The sequence below is a fragment of the Schistocerca cancellata genome, chromosome 3 (genome assembly GCF_023864275.1).
Source record: "Schistocerca cancellata isolate TAMUIC-IGC-003103 chromosome 3, iqSchCanc2.1, whole genome shotgun sequence".
NCBI classification, from domain to species: Eukaryota; Metazoa; Arthropoda; class Insecta; order Orthoptera; family Acrididae; genus Schistocerca; species Schistocerca cancellata.
In genome coordinates, this window is record NC_064628.1 from 491,692,953 (window position 1) to 491,709,935 (window position 16,983).

Consider the following 16,983-nt stretch of genomic DNA (forward strand, 5'->3'; position numbering starts at 1 on the left):
TTTCCATTTCCAGGAGTGTATGTTTGCACGAACTACACAATATTTCATATTGAAGTCATTGGCTGATCGTAAACGCACATTCTCATATGGGCGCCCATGTTTACTGGAACGTTTTCTCTTCTATATTCGTATACTTCCACCCGTTTCGGTTCTCACTGTTAATAATGAAACAGCTCGTTTACTTCAAAAGTCACTGTACAACGCAGTGTTCTCGATTTTCTATCCTATTATATTCGAATGATGAACATGGCGGTATATGACTCTGTATGCATCCTAATGTCGCTTTGTCTTAATGTCATGGTGCCTATGTGAGATATAAGATCCTGCCCCACAGTCACCTTGGAATAGTCCGCCCCCGGTAGCTGAATGGTGCCGGCACGGTAGCTCAGCGTGTTCGGTCAGAGAGCTGCGTGCTCTCTGTAATAAGAAAACTGAGTCACGGTATCAACGATCAACTTGACAGGATGTCTTGTGACGTCCGCCCAAACCAAACGCAACGAAGTATATATAAAAAAAAAAAAAAATATGGTCAGCGTGACGGATTGTCAATCCTCTGGGACCCGGCTGGGTCGGGGAATTTTCTCCGCCCAGAGACTGGGTATTATGCTGTCCTCCTCATCATCCTATCATCCTCATCGACTGCAGGTCGTCGATGTGGCGTCAAATTGAAAGATCGGCGCTCGGCGAACGGTCTGCCCGACGGGGGGCCCTAGCCATACGAATAAATAAAAACATTCGAATACAGGGTACCTAAATTTACTCAATAGGATTTCACAACAACTACTTCGACTTTCTTCCTAGGATTCCCATTCAAGTTCCTCGAGTATTTCTCTTATACTTTCGTATGGGCTGCACCGATCTGTTACGGTCCTAGCAACATGTTTCTCCATTCTTTCGGCCTCTGTTGTCATGCCTACTTGATAAGGACTCAAAACACTGGAGCAATAGAATCGTTCGCACTAGCCCATTCTTTGTGTTTACATTTACAGATCCACTACATTTTCCGAGAACCCTTCCAACAAATCAAGACTTTCATTCGCCTTCCCCATTACTAATTTTGCGTGGTCACCTCAGTTCAAATCGCTTTTTAGTATTCACATAAGTAATTATACGACATGGCGTGCTCAAAATGTTCAACATTAATGTCGTACTCGTATCGTATCGTATTCTTCCTCTTTCTTCAAGGTATTGTCTTAAATTTACATACATTTAAGGAGTGCCAATTTTCATAACACCAACTGCAAATCCTGTTCAATTCTTTCTGTATCCTCCTGCGATTGTCCAACGTCTATACTTTCCTGCAGGAAACAGAACTGTCAGTGTCCAATCATACAGAGCTGCTAATCCTGTCTCATAAAACAAATGTTGAAACACCACAAGAAATGCATGCTCGAACGTAAATGCATATTATATAAACTGAACGTGCAGGTGGAGAGAAAGCAAAGGAATTATTGCAGTCAGCTGCATCAGGGCTTTGTGCTGCATCAATGGCGACAAGTGAAAATGTGTGCTGGATTGAGATTCGAACCCAGGATCTCCTGTTTATTTGGCACGTGCGTTAAGCACTGCACTCAACTGACACAGTGTTTATTGCAAATCCGTGGACCCTCTCGGCAAGCCACACTGCTGACCCACATTTCCACCGAGCGCCACCTGTCTGCAGTCCCTGGCCGATCCTCCACACTCGCTCCATTGAGATTCTGCAGGAGATCGGCCATAATTGTGCATCTGCACTGATTATGGTGGGTTGGTGCCCATTGGGCATTAACAATACGTGATCAAAAGTATCCGGGGTAACCCCAAAAACATTCGTTTTGCATATTACGTGCACTGTGGTGCCACCTACTGCCAGGTTCTCCACATCAGCGGCCTCAGTAGTCAGTAGAAATCGTGAGAGAGCAGAACGGGGCGCTGTACGCGAGATTTCCACACTCCTAAACATCCCTAGGTCCATTGTTTCCGATGTAGTAGTAAAGTGCAAACGTGAAGGGACACGTACAGCACAAAAACGTACAGGCCGACCTCGTCTGTTGACTGACAGAAACTGCTGACGGTAGGCCGGGCTTTGTGACCGAGCGGTTCTAGAAGCTTCAGTCCGGAACCGCGCTGCTGATACGGTCGCAGGTTCGAATCCTGCCTCGGGCATGGATTTGTATGATGTACTTAGGTTAGTTAGGTTTAAGTAGTTTCTAAGTCTAGGGGACCGATGACCTCAGATGTTAAGTCCCATAGTGCTTAGAGCCATTTGAACCATTTGAACTGCTGACGGTTGAAGAGGGCCGTAATGTGTAATAGGCAGACCATCACACAGGAATTCCAAACTGCATCAGGATCCACTACAAGTACTATGACACTTAGACGGGAGGTTAGAAAACTTGGATTTCAAAGTCGAGCGGCTGCTCATAAGCCACACAACACGCCGGTAAATGCCAGACGACGCCTCGCTTGGTGTAAAGAGCATAAACTTTGGACGATTGAACAGTGGAAAAACGTTGTGTGGAGTAACAAATCACGGTACATAAAGTGGCGAGCCGATGGCAGGTTGTGGGTATGGCGAACGCCCAGTGAACGTCACCTGCCAGCGTGTGTAGTGCCAACAGTAAAATTCGGAGGCGGTGATGTTATGGTGTTATGTTTTTCATGGAGGGGGCTTGCCCCTCTTGTTGTTTTGCGTGGCACGATCACAGCACACGCCTACCCTTGATGTTTTAAGCACCTTTTTGCTTCCAACTGTAGAAGAGCAATTCGGGGATAGCGATTGCATCTTCCAACACGATCGAGCACCTGTTCATAATGCAAGGCCTGTGGCGGAGTGGTTACAAGACAATAACATCCACGTAATGGACTGGCCTGCAGAGAGTCCTGATCTGAATCCTATAGAACACCTTTCGGATGGTTTGGAACGTCGACTTCGTGCCAGACCTCACCGACCTACATCGATACCTCTCCTCAGTGCAGCACTCCGTGAAGAATGGGCTGCCATTCCCCAAGAAACCTTCAAGCACCTGATTGAGCGTATGCCTGCAGGAATGGAAGCTGTCATCAGTGCTAAGGGTGGGCCAACGCCATATTGAATTCCAGCATTGCCGATGGACGGCGCCAAGAATTTGTAAGTCATTTTAAGCCAGTTGTCCGGATACTTTTTATCACATAGTGTATGTCCAAAGTGACAGGCACCCCTCATTCATATAACCGGTACTCCTCAATGGGCTCTGGATCCACCACCTTCAGTGTGGATGCACAATTATGTTCAACTTCCTGCGGGAATGTGAAAGTAGCTAGCCTGTAGGAAATGGGTGGAGACTGCGGGTAGGTGACGCTGGATGGGAGCGTGGTTCGGCCATGAGGAGCACCGAGTTAGTCTGCGAAAATGCAATAATCACTGTGTCAGATGGCGATGTGGTTAACGCAAATGCCCAGTAAATGAGAAAACCCAGGTTTGAATCCCGGTCCGGCACACATTTTCACTGGTCGCCATTGATTTTGCATAAAATCCCGTTGCAGCTGACATCAATAATTCCTTCCCTTCCTTCTGTTTCTCTTCCTCCACCTTCAGTTTACTTAATATCACAGTTGCGGATTTCGCGTGGTCCCTGTTCCTTGGGAAGTGTCCGAAAGAACAGACGCCACGCATTCATGTAAATAAATGTATATGTTAGGCAAACCTGCAGATTGCGCTGTTGTATTTGACCACGAACGTCACCTGTGCAATGTCCCAATAAGCAGCAAGTGTCAGTCGTGTTCAGAACTGTGTTCCATGTAGTTGTGAGTGCATTATGTGAAGATAAGTGAAATAGAACTTGGTAAAATTGTTGATGCATTCGTAACCAAGAAAGCCGAAGTCTCAGTTGAGAGCCGGCCGGTGTGGCCGAGCGGTTCTAGGCGCTTCAGTCTGGAACCGCGCGACCGCTTCCGTCGCAGGTTCGAATCCTGCCTCGGGCATGGCTGTGTGATGTCCTTAGGTTAGTTAGGTTTAAGTAGTTCTAAGTTCTAAGGGACTGATGACCTCAGATGTAAAGTCTCATAGTGCTCAGAGCCATTTGAACCAGTCTCAGCTGAGAGACATCATTGCAAGCGGATATGGAGGGGCATGTGGTCAGCATACCGCTCTCCCGGCTGTTGTCAGTGTTCGTGACCGGAATCGCCACTCCTCGGTCAAGTAGCTCCTCAACTGGCTCCTCTTGCCAACAATGCTTGGCAGACCCGGACGGTGACACCTCCAAGTACTAGCCATTCCCAACAGCGCTTAACATCAGTGATCAGATAAGAACCAGTATTACCATTGCAGCAAGGCCATTGGCACGCAGGCCTCCACACTGTAATTTAAAACGAAGACACGAAAACAATATACACTACTGGCCATTAAAATTGCTACACCAAGAAGAAATACAGATAATAAACGGGTATTCATTGGACAAATATATTATAATAGAACTGAGATGTGATTACATTTTCACGCAATTTGGGTGTATAGACCCTGAGAAATCAGTACCCAGAACAACCACCTCTGGCTTTAATAACGGCCTTGATAGGCCTCGGTATTGAGTCGAACAGAGCTCGGATGGCGTGTACGGGTATAGCTGCCCATGCAGCTTCAACACGATACCACAGTCCATCAAGAGTAGTGACTGCCGTATTGTGACGAGTCACTTGCTCCGCCATCATTGACCAGACGTTTCCAATTGGTGAGAGATCTGGAGAAGGTGCTGGCCAGGGCAACAGTCGAACATTTCTGTATCCAGAAAGGCCCGCACAGGGCCTGCAACATGCGGTCGTGCATTATCCTGCCGAAATGTAGGGTTTCGCAGGGATCGAATGAAGGATAGAGCCACGGGTTGTAACACATCTGAAATGTAACGTCCACTGTTCAAAGTGCCGTCAATGCGAACAAGGAGTGAACGAGACGTGTAACCAATGGCACACCATACCATCACGCCGGGTGATACGCCAGTATGGCGATGGCGAATACACGCTTCCAATGTAAGTTCACCACGATGTCGCCAAACACGGATGCGACCATCATGATGCTGTAAACAGAACTTGGATTCATCCGAAAAAATGACGTTTTGCCATTCTTGCACCCAGGTTCGTTTTGAGTACACCATCGCAGGCGCTCCTGTCTGTGATGCAGCGTCAAGGGTAACCGCAGCCATGGTCTCCGAGCTGATAGTCCATGCTGCTGCAAACGACGTCGTACTGTTCGTGCAGATGGTTGTTCTCTTTCAGACGTCCCCATCTGTTGACTCAGGGATCGCGACATGGCTGCACGATCCGTTACAACTATGCGGATAAGATGCCTGTCATCTCGACTGCTAGTGATACGAGGCCGTTGGGATCCAACACGGCGTTCCATATTACCCTCCTGAACCCACCGAGTCAATATTCTGCTAACAGTCATTGGATCTCGACCAACGGGAGCAGCAATTTAGCGATACAATAAACCGCAATCGCTATGGATTACAATCCGACCTTTATCAAAGTCGGAAACGTGATGGTACGCATTTCTCCTGCTTAGGCGAGGCATCACAACAACGTTACAGCAGGCAACGCCGGTCAATTGCTGTTTTTGTATGAGAAATCGGTTGGAAACATTCCCCATGTCAGCACGTTTTAGGTGTCGCCACCGGCACCAACCTTGCGTGAATGCTTTGAAAAGCTAATCATTTGCATATCACAGCATCTTCTTTCTGTGGGTTAAATGTCGCGTCTGTAGCACGTTATCTTCGTGGCGTGGCAATTTTAATAGCCAGTAGTGTATTAACTTTATAAAAACAATTGCAATGAACAATGGGCACTCATCAAAAACAGTTAAAGGATTAACAGATCCACTATTTGTAACAAAAATCCTACTCAAAATGCAGTCAACTTAGAACATGTCTTCACAAACTTATCATTCAATATCACAAAAATTGCAAAAATAAAGCAAAAGGAGCGTGAGGCCCAACAGTACCTATCGACCACCATGTTATATTCTGCTGTTAAATGTCACTGGATGCAAATATGAAGAGGCATGTGGTCAGCACACTGATCTGGCCGCTGTCAGTTGTCATGACCAGAGTCGCTAATTATCAGTCAAGTGGCTCCGCAATTGGCTTCACAAGGGATGAGAGCACGCCGCTTGCCAGTACGACTCGGCAGACCTAGACAGTGAACAGTACAAGTGCTAGCCAAACCCGGGAACTCTTAACATCGGCGATCTGATGGGAACCGTTGTTACCTCTGCGGTAAGGCCATTGGCACATTGGCCATCCTGGGAAAAGTCATACTGAAGGTGAATTGCCACTGTCTCCTCGTGAGAACCGACAGCCATTCGACTTGTCTCTTTTCATTTATCAACGATAAATAATTCGACTGGATAGGAGTTGAGTTGCACGGGCTCTGACAGTAGAAAGTTTAGATGGGTTAATGAGGTTACAGTGTTGTATGTGCAGAGTTTATTTCCACTTTCTTAATAGTGTTTAATTTAACTTGGTGCTGGCATTCAGTGCTTTTCTGGGTGAGCTTTAGAATCCAGGAACACTGTCGATATGAGACTGTAGTCGTAAGTGGCACGGCAAAAGTGGGCGTCTATGGGAGGGTATGCACCCTTTGCAGAACTGCAAGAGGGGCGGGGGCAATAGGTAGTGCTGTCCTTACATGGTCTTGGGAAAGTTGTTTCAGCTAGCATCACACTGGGGCCAGACCCATTGCACAGTTAATGGCATTTATCCATTTTCGACGGCCAAGATGAAAACATTTGTTCCATCCAATGGAACGCTGCCGGCAAGAGGTAGGCATTTGTACTATGATAAGAAAAGTGCATTCAGTGGATAAATGTCTCCATGGTTTCCAGAAAACATGGCAAAACAGTTCTGACGTATTGCAGGTTTGCGAGACACTGACTGGTGAAGTCGATGTGACATCATGAGGATGTAACACGTAATTCGAAGTTTTTTTTAGAAAAAGTGGGGAGGAAATCGAGATTATTGTTTTTCTAACGTTTCGTGTCTCCTTGGCAGGAAATTTTGTTAAGCAAACAGTCACACCACTGGCGGGGTGATACAACTTTAAATAGGATTACTTGCTGAGATTCTTCACAGGATTAAGATCGCAATCAGTTCAACTGATCATAAAGAAAGACAGACAAACTTGTAGGCAGGGCAACCAAGCAATGAGTATTAATAACCGCTTGAGCTTTCTTTAGTCCTTTATTATTGAACCACTACCGATTTCGTCGCATTACAAGCCACATCTTCAGGTGAACAGATGACTAAAATATTAGAGCAGAAAAGCACGGAACCTTTTTACCCTACATTCGTTGTCTGTCAGAACGTAACACAGCAAAAGGGTGATTTTTCATAGAATAAAACAGCCGAATTCAAATATAGTGGACGGATCCGCTTCTCCGACCTATACGGAATCGCGACCAGAGCACGCGGCCATGTCTCCTGGTCGCGATTCTGTATAGATCGGAGAAGCGGATCCATTCACTATATTTGAAGCCGGGTCTTTTATTCTGTGATACACTGTCTCTTAGCGGTGTTTCATTTTGACGGATAATGAAAGTAAGGTAAAAAGATTCCGAGCTTTTAGCTCTAATGTTTTAGTCATATATTCACCTGAAGATGTGGCTGTTAGTGCCACAAAAAGGGTATTGATATAATAATAAAAGACTAAATACAGCTGAAGTGGTTGTTAGTACCTAGGACATAAATAAGGGACTTCGTCTCTGGACTCGACACTGAACACATCAGTACTCCGCAGGCTGCACTCTCATCTGGAACAACAGACTCTATCAGCAGAGTGGGGTTCAATGTCTGAGTCCTTGGCATAGCGATTTTAGCATCAGCCAGCCATGTTGCAACTATTCTACTCAAATCGACGATAATGGTGAGCATAATTAGCAGTTTCATCATTTTAGGACCATCACGAACTAGAAGTTCAGATTCGTGATCGGTTTCCATTTTCCACCTTCATCAGCACATTAACTATTGCATCATTTTCTTCGCCTTTCCGCACAGACATGAGGTCACTGTAATTGACATGTAGGCAGGTCGACATAAATTTCACAAATTCAGACAAGTGATTATTAACTAATTCTGATCCCCACCGAGAAACTTTGCTACCCGACAGTTAATTTTTCAGATTCTCATAGTTAATATTCTTGGCTTCAAATTCTCATGATTTCGTGGTTTATGTAGATCCTCGACCATTCTAATGCATTTTTTTAATGAACGAAAGAGTTCGCTTAAATCATGTGTTTGATTCGAGCTGATGTTGCCTTCCTTACCACATTTGATGAAATGTAAGTCCCCCACCTTAAGACTGAGAGATAACAGATGAGGCCCGCTTGTGTTTTCTGTCACGTGTGGGCAACCCGAGAGAACGCCGGGACGATCACTGTATGTAGCTTATTGTTTGAGCTGGATAAGCTTTGTGGATTGCCTAGATACCGAAAAGTTTACATCCACGAAAGAGCGCGGTTTTAGAAAGTGTCTCCCGTCTGAAACTGAGCTTGCTCTTTTCTTACGTGATATCTTGGGAACTATGGATAAAGAACACAAGCCAGATTCCACATTTCTAAATTCTCTTAACGAAGGTATGAGCATGTGGAATAGGTTCCCAGATATGTGAGTGGCTCGAAGATTTGTGAAGTAATAGAACCCAGTGCATTTTCCTCGATTGCGAGTATTCATTGCAGACAAAGGTATCGTCAGGAGTGCCCTAGGGAAGTGTGATAGGACCGCTGTTATTTTCTAATTATCTGGCGGACAGGACTGTAACGGTACGCTGACCACCGTAAAACGGCAATCGATGTTAACTTTATACCTCTACGAGAAATTTTTGAAAGTTGTGACCCGTGAGATAACCTAATGGAAACAGAACAATCAAACTGGGATTCGTTTCCGAAACACTCCAGCAAAGTATAACCTACAGTAAAGGGTGGGTCAGGAACAGTCGTTCTCCCAGCACAAAAGCAAGTTGTAACATTACATATTAAAACCAGTCGCCAGCCTCAATAGGCATTCTTCTGTCAAGCAAAATGATAAAGCAGAAGGCAGTGCTAAGGCTCACCTCACCTAACCTTCCTTCACACACACACTAAACCTTGCAGATAAATGTGCTACTAACAAACAAATGGCCAATGAGATAGTAAACCGTATTGTATGCCTCTCAACAACATCTACCTTAAATGAACTATAACTTCATTGCTTAGTACAGGGTCTCTATGCTTGTGCATTAACCAACTTTCATTAGAATAGATAACACAGTTCTTTCTTAAACTTGGATTAAAGCAACTAAACAGAATGCAGATCTAATAACACTGACTCTGAAGGATCCTTTGCATTGCTTCATTGACTAATTAGCCTAGTACATGACGACCCTTAAACTTTCATTAACAAAACTATACCAGTATGTTTGAGAAATAGTAAGCATTATATACTCTATAAATAACAAATATGCTTTCATAAGCAGTCTTTTTACCTACTCAAAAGTATAATTGGCTGTGCAAATGATAAATGGAAATGAAATGAAGTTCCATGCTTCTTTACAGAGCGTAGGGAACGATGCGGGAGACCTGCACTGCTTTACTAGGCAAGGTCCTAGTGGAGGTGGTTTGCCATTGCCTTCCTCCGACCGTGATGGGGATGAATGATGATGATGAAAACGACACAATACCCAGTCATCTCGAGGCAGGAAAAATCCCTGACCCCGCCGGGAATCGAACCCGGGACCCCGTGCTCGGGAAGCGAGAACGCTACCGCGAGACCACGAGCAACGGACGTGCAAATGATAACACAACATTAAATTCAAGTTCACTCACTTTCTCATAATAAATTAGGACACTCCGAATTAAATTCACTAGCATACGACTCCTGTCCAGGTTTGTGATTTGGGATAATCACGGTTGTAAGATAGAGTTTTTAGCAACACCACGATTATTATTAAGATCTACCAAATTTCACAAATACCTGGTCGATTTACAGAGTGCCAAATATAAACAATTAAGTGGAAGGCTGGTGACTCCGGTGGCGCAATTTGCAGTGGCTAATAATCAGATGGCGATGCAATCATAGCAATACTGTTGGCCTCACCCTGTTACATATCTTCTTGGCGGAGGAATGATATATATATGGCCCAAACCCATGCCATGATAATGATATCACCAAATGCAACCTCCAAGGCCAAAAATGCTGCCCTTAAGCTCTTCTGGCCTCAAAACGCCTGGAATATGAGCCACAATGGTCCGCTACTGCTAGCGAGATGTTAACCACAGCACTGCTCAGCCCAGACTCCTTAACCGTCACATAGGACGAGTTGCCAATTACTCGCCAACCACACCTTTTCCATTTCACCAGCTTACTTCCGTCGCTGGGGGGCTTCCCCACATCTTTTACATTCAACCCTATGTTCCCTAACTATGGACCAAGTCATTTACAGTACGTTATATAACAATCATTTCAGTAGTTATTTAAATCCACTAGCATAATTTAAACAACATCGTTTAAAGTACTGAAACATGTATACGTAGTCAATGAATTTCCATGACGGCAACATTATACATAAGCAACACAACAAATTGACAAAGAAATATCGATGCAGATACAAAATAAGTGTTACAGGGTGAGTAGCAATCTGCGGTTCTTTTTGATGATAGTGTGGAGTCCGGGAAGGTGTCGAAATTGAGTAACTTTAGGAGGTTACAAGATGACTTAAGCAAAATTTCTAATTGGTGTGATGAATGGCAGCTAATTCTAAATGTTGAAAAAAATGTAAGTTAATGCGAACGAGTAAGAAAAAGAAACCGCAAATGTGAAACGTCCCCTTAGAAAAATTATGAATTACTGTGGTGGTAAACTTCTACGTTATTTGATACAAAGACAGCTGAGTAAAACTCAACGTACTCAAACAGTTTCCTCTATACTTATTCTGATCATCATTAGACTGACACACAATATTTTTAGCGCAACGCAGTCTGACTTTCAATAATCCCTACAAAAGAATGGCCCTGACTAACAATAACCTACACTTTTCATGAATCACTTACCTCACAAAAATCTTCGTTACTCGAACTACTGCAGTACATCGGGCACCAATACTGCCAGATAAATAAAAGATTCTAACTACTGAAGGCACTAACTACTGGTAGGCGTAGTTAGCAAATGAAAGACTTTGATAGAGAACAAACAATCTATTTACCTTAATAGCGTTCAAAAGTCATTATATGTATGTGCCATCCAATTAAACAAATTTCCTTTTGCTGACGGACACACGTCCATATCGTCCGCTCAAAACTCTGGCATCTCTCTCTCCACATCCAACCACTGCAGGCGGCTCACCTCCAACTGCAAAACGCTACGCACTATTCACATCCAGCTGCCCAGCACTACAATGTCGACCAGCCACAGACTGCACACAGCACAGTCAGTGATTTTCATACAGAGCGCTACGTGGCATTACCAACACAAAAACCTAAACAGCCTACTTACAAATGTTCGGATACAGCATTAGTAGTTACCTACTTGACTGAGTAACGTCGTTTAAATATCTTGGCGTAACGCTGCAAAGCGATGTGAAACGGAACGAGAATTCAAGGATTGTGGTAGGGAAGGTGAATGGTCGACTTCGGTATATTGAAAGAATTTTTGGGAAAGACTGGTTCATCTGAGTGTACTGGTAGAGTGTCTGGGATCCGTACCAAATCGGATTATAGGAAGACATCGAAGGAATTCAGCGGCACGTTAGTAGATCTGTTAACGGTAGGGTCGAACATCACACAAGTATTACGGAGATGCTTTGGGAACTAAAATGGGCGTCCCTGGATAGGCTTTTCAAGGAACACTATTGAGAAAAGTTACAGAACCGGAATTTGACGCTGACTGCAGAACGGTTCTGCCACCACCAACATATATTTCTCAAAAGGACCACGAAGACACGAGAAACAGGGGACCATGCGGAGGCATGTAAACAATCGTTTTTCCCGCGCTCTATTTGCGAGTGCAACAAACGAAATGACTAGTTCACGGTACCTTCCACCACGCGCCGTACATTGGCCCGCGAAGTACGTGTGTAGATGTAGGTGCGTCTTTCACCCGTCATCTAAGGATGGAACGTCTACTGCACTGAATAACCTGGAGGAATATCGACAGAGAGAAAGCGGTATGCGTTACCAATTTGTTTCTTAAAAGCTATTCACTGCCCATGCACCCCCGGCGTTGGTTGCGTGTCTTAAAACGCGCTGCAAAAGTGAACATCGTTCTCTTTTTTATGACGAAAGGTTTCGCACGCTTTACGAGTGTTTTGAGCCAAACGAACTGTAGTACTATTCGCTTCATACATCGTAAAAACCACACCGACATCATTGGAATGTGCATATTAAAGGCACATTGTACCTTGTCTTACGAAGATGCCGCTCACAAGCTTCCCATCTCCAGGGATTGAGAAATGGCAGGCACTGTTCGTTACCGGCTGGTTGCTTTCCGACCGAACGGACCAGAAATTCTTAGACGCTGCAGTGAGGTACGGCACTTACAAAGCACGCGTTTTAAAAGGGTTTTCAAAGGGATATTGTCCCCTCATATGCTCCAGACTGTCGCATGATTTCTAAGCCCGTCGGAAGAAAGCTGCCTGTGTGTCTTAGTTATCTGAGCTGTTCTCTGCGAATTTGTTAAGCAACGCAAAAGGGACAGTCGCGAGAGAGTCGGGCTGTCACTTTCGAAAGATCCTGTGTGCGTTTTGTTGGCTATGGTCGATACCACCCATCTCCGTAAGTTTATTAATCGTCGGCAGAAACGAGGTTACCCTAGAAACGAGGTTAGCCTGGCTGTTCCTGTTTTGTTTCAATCAACTGTCTTCTCAAATAGAAAGATCAATGGCAGTGTCTCTCCGTGAAATGTGGAGAACATTTATGTACTGAATTTTATGACAAAATTAATACATTGGAATGTAATGATCTAAATTAATGTAATTTTTATGAAACCTTAGACATAGTAAATAAATAGTGTCTGGTATCATTAGAACAAATATTTAAGTGTGATTTAGAGAATAATGTTTGTTTAATTATAGTTGTTGAGCTTGGCCAACTGGATCACAGATATTTACACTACTGACCATTGAAATTGCTACATCACGACGATGAAATGCTACAGAAGCGAAATTTAACCGACAGGAAGAAGATGCTGTGATACGCAAATGATTAGCTTTTCACAGCATTCACACAAGGTTGGCACCGGTGGCGACACCTACAACGTGCTAACATGAGGAAAGTTTCAAACCGATTTCTCATACACAGACAGCAGTTGACCGGCGTTGCCTGATGAAACGTGGTTGTGATGCCTCGTGTAAGGAGGAGAAATGCGTACCATCACGTTTCCGACTTTGATAAAGGTCGGATTGTAGCCTATCGCGATTGCGGTTTATCGTATCGCGACATTGCTGCTCGCGTTGGTCGAGATCCAATGAATGTTAGCAGAATATGGAATCGGTGGGTTCAGGAGGGTAATACGGAACGCCGAGCTGGATCCTAGCGGCCTCGTATCACTAGCAGTCGAGATGACAGGCATCTTATCCGCATGGCTGTAACGGATCGTGCTGCCACGTCTCAATCCCTGAGTCAACAGATGGGGACAACAACCATTTGCACGAACAATTCGACGACTTTTGCAGCAGCATGACCTATAAGCTCAGAGACCATGGCTGCGGTTACCATTGACGCTGCATTACAGACAGGAGCGCCTGCAATGGAGTACTCAACGACGAACGTGGGTGCTCGAATCGCAAAACGTCATTTTATCGGATGAATCCAGGTTCTGTTTACAGCATCATGATGGTCGCATCCGTGGTTGGCGACATCGCGGTGAACGCACATTGGAAGCGTGTATTCATCATCGCCCTACTGGCGTATCACCCGACGTGATAGTATGGGGTGCCATCGCCTTACGCGTCTGTGTCACCTATTGTTCGCATTGACGGCACTTTGAACAGTGGACGTTACATTTCAGATGTGTTACAACCCGTGGCTCTACCCTTCATTCGATCTCTGCGAAACCCTACATTTCAGTTGGATAATGCACGACCGTATGTTGTAGGTCCTGTACGGGCCTTTCTGGATACAGAAAATGTTCGACTGCTGCCTTGGCCAGCACATTCTCCAGATGTCTGAGTAATTGAAAACGTGTGATCAATGGTGGCCGAGCAACTGGCTCGTCGCAATACGGCAGTCACTACTCTTGATGAACTGTGGTATCGTGTTGAAGCTGCATAGGAAGCTGTACCTGTACACGCCATCCAAGCTCTGTTTGATTCAATGCCCAGGCGTATAAAGGCCGTTATTAAGGCCAGAGGTGGCTGTTCTGGGTACTGATTTCTCTGGATCTATGCACCCAAATTGCGCGAAAGTGTAATCACATGTCAGTTCTAGTATAATATATTTGTTCAATGAATACCCGTTTATCATCTGTATTTCTTCGTGGTGTACCAATTTTAATGGCCAATAGTGTATCTTTGCTGATGACCTGGCGTGGCGACGAAATAGAATGGTGCGAAATGTACTGAGGTGGTCAGCCAACAGTAGACAAACTGAAGGCTGTGGAGGGGAGATTGAAAGTTTAGTTCGGAACTGGTGTTGGGTGGATTGGGAACAGGAATCTGGAACTCCAGAGGCTCCATAGGCTACATCTACATCTACATGATTACTCTGCAGTTCACATTTAACAAAATATTTTCGCATTCTGAAGAGAATGTTGGTGACTGAAATTTCGTAAATAGATCTCGCCGCGACGAAAAACGCCTTTGCTTTAATGACTTCCATCCCAACTCGCGTATCATATCTGCCACACTCTCTCCCTTATTACGTGTTAATACAAAACGAGCTGCCCTTTTTTGCATCCTTTCGATGTCCTCAGTCAATCCCACCTGGTAAGGATCCCACACCGCGCAGCAATATTCTAACAGAGGACGAGCGAGTGTAGTGTAAGCTGTCTCTTTAGTGGACTTGTTGCATCTTCTAAGTGTCCTGCCAACGAAACGCAACCTTTGGCTCGCCTTCCCCCACAATATTATCTTTGTGGTCTTTCCAACTGTAGTTGTTCGTAATTTTAACACCCAGGTACTTAGTTGAATTGACAACCTTGAGAATTGTACTATTTATCGAGTAAACGAATTCCAACGGATTTCTTTTGGAACTCATGTGGATTACCTCACACTTTTCGTTATTTAGCTTCAACTAACACCTGCCACACCATACAGCAATCTTTTCTAAATCGCTTTGCAACTGATACTGGTCTTCGGATGACCTTACTAGACGGTAAATTACAGCATCATCTGCGAACAACCTAAGAGAACTGCTCAGATTGTCACCAAGGTCATTTATATAGATCAGGAGCAGCAGAGGTCCCAGGACGCTGTTTCGGAATATGAAAGGACTTTGGTCTGAGGCTACGCAAGGTCCAGACGTTTCCGCTGCTGTTCCGTTTCGGTTGTATTGGAGGATTTCAATCTGGAACTCGGGAGAGGTCAGACGGTTTGTCATTTCTGTTTCCGTTCGAGTGAATTGAGGATTCGGAGAATCCAGACATATACGTTTGTAAAGACCTGTGTTTCCTGAACTATTTTGGTTCCGAACTTTGCTTTTATCGAGAATATATCGCTATTACAAAGTTTGGGATACAGCATTAATAATAACCTGCTTTACAGAGCCACATTGTTTAAATATCTAGGCGTAACGTTGCAAAGCGATATGAAATGGGACATAGGTGTGTAAATTGTGGTAGGGAAGCCGAGTGAACGGCTTCGGTTTCTTGGGAGAATTTTGCAAATGTATGGTTACAAGTCATTTAGGCGTGAAATAAATCGGAAATACAGGGAAGCTAACGTGTAATGGCTACTTGAAAAATACGAAGAAATCGTGAAAGAAATGATTGTCGGAAGGAACGACTCAGCATATAGAAAAGTGAACACAACCTTCGGTGCAGTTAAAAGCTAGGGAGGTAACAAAGATTGCAATGGGATTTCCACTGTTAAACGCAGAGGAGAGAGCGGATAGGTGGAAAGTGTACATTGAAGGTCTCTAAGAGGGGGAGGACGCAGATTATTACGTGATGGAAGAAGAAGCAGGAGTTGATAGGAAAGAGTTAGGGGGTCTAATATAAAAATCAGAATTTAAAGAGTTTTGGGTAACTTAAAATCAATTAAGTCAAAGGGGGTAGATATTCCTTCGGAATTTCTAAAATCTTGGGAGAAGCTGCAACAACTATTCACATTGCTGTATATTATGTATGCGCAGTGGTTAGACACTGGACTCGCATTCGGGAGGACGACGGTTCAATCCCGCGTCCGGCCATCCTGATTTAGGTTTTCCGTGATTTCCCTAAATCGCTCCAGGCAAATGCTGGGATGGTTCCTTTCAAAGGGCACGGCCGACTTCCTTCCCTAATCCGATGTGACCGATGACCTCGCTGTCTGGTCTCCTTCCACAACACAACCAACCAACCTATATTATGTATGAACTGGCGATACACCATCAGGCTTTCGGAAAAACATCATCCTCACAATTCTGAAGGTCGCAAGAGCCGAAAAAATGTGACGGTTATCGCACTATCAAGGTATGACAAGGACAATATACAGAATAATAATAATAATAATAATAATAATAATAATAATAATAATCATCATCATTTAAGACTGATTATGCCTTTCAGCGTTCAGTCTGGAGCATAGCCCCCCTTATACAGTTCCTCCATGATCCCCTATTCAGTGCTAACATTGGTGCCTCTTCTGATGTTAAACCTATTACTTCAAAATCATTCTTAACCGAATCCAGGTACCTTCTCCTCGGTCTGCCCCGACTCCTCCTACCCTCTACTGCTGAATCCATGAGTCTCTTGGGTAACCTTGCTTCGCCCATGCGTGTAACATGACCCCACCATCTAAGCCTGTTCGCCCTGACTGCTATATCTATAGAGTTCATTCCCAGTTTTTCTTTGATTTCCTCATTGTGGACAC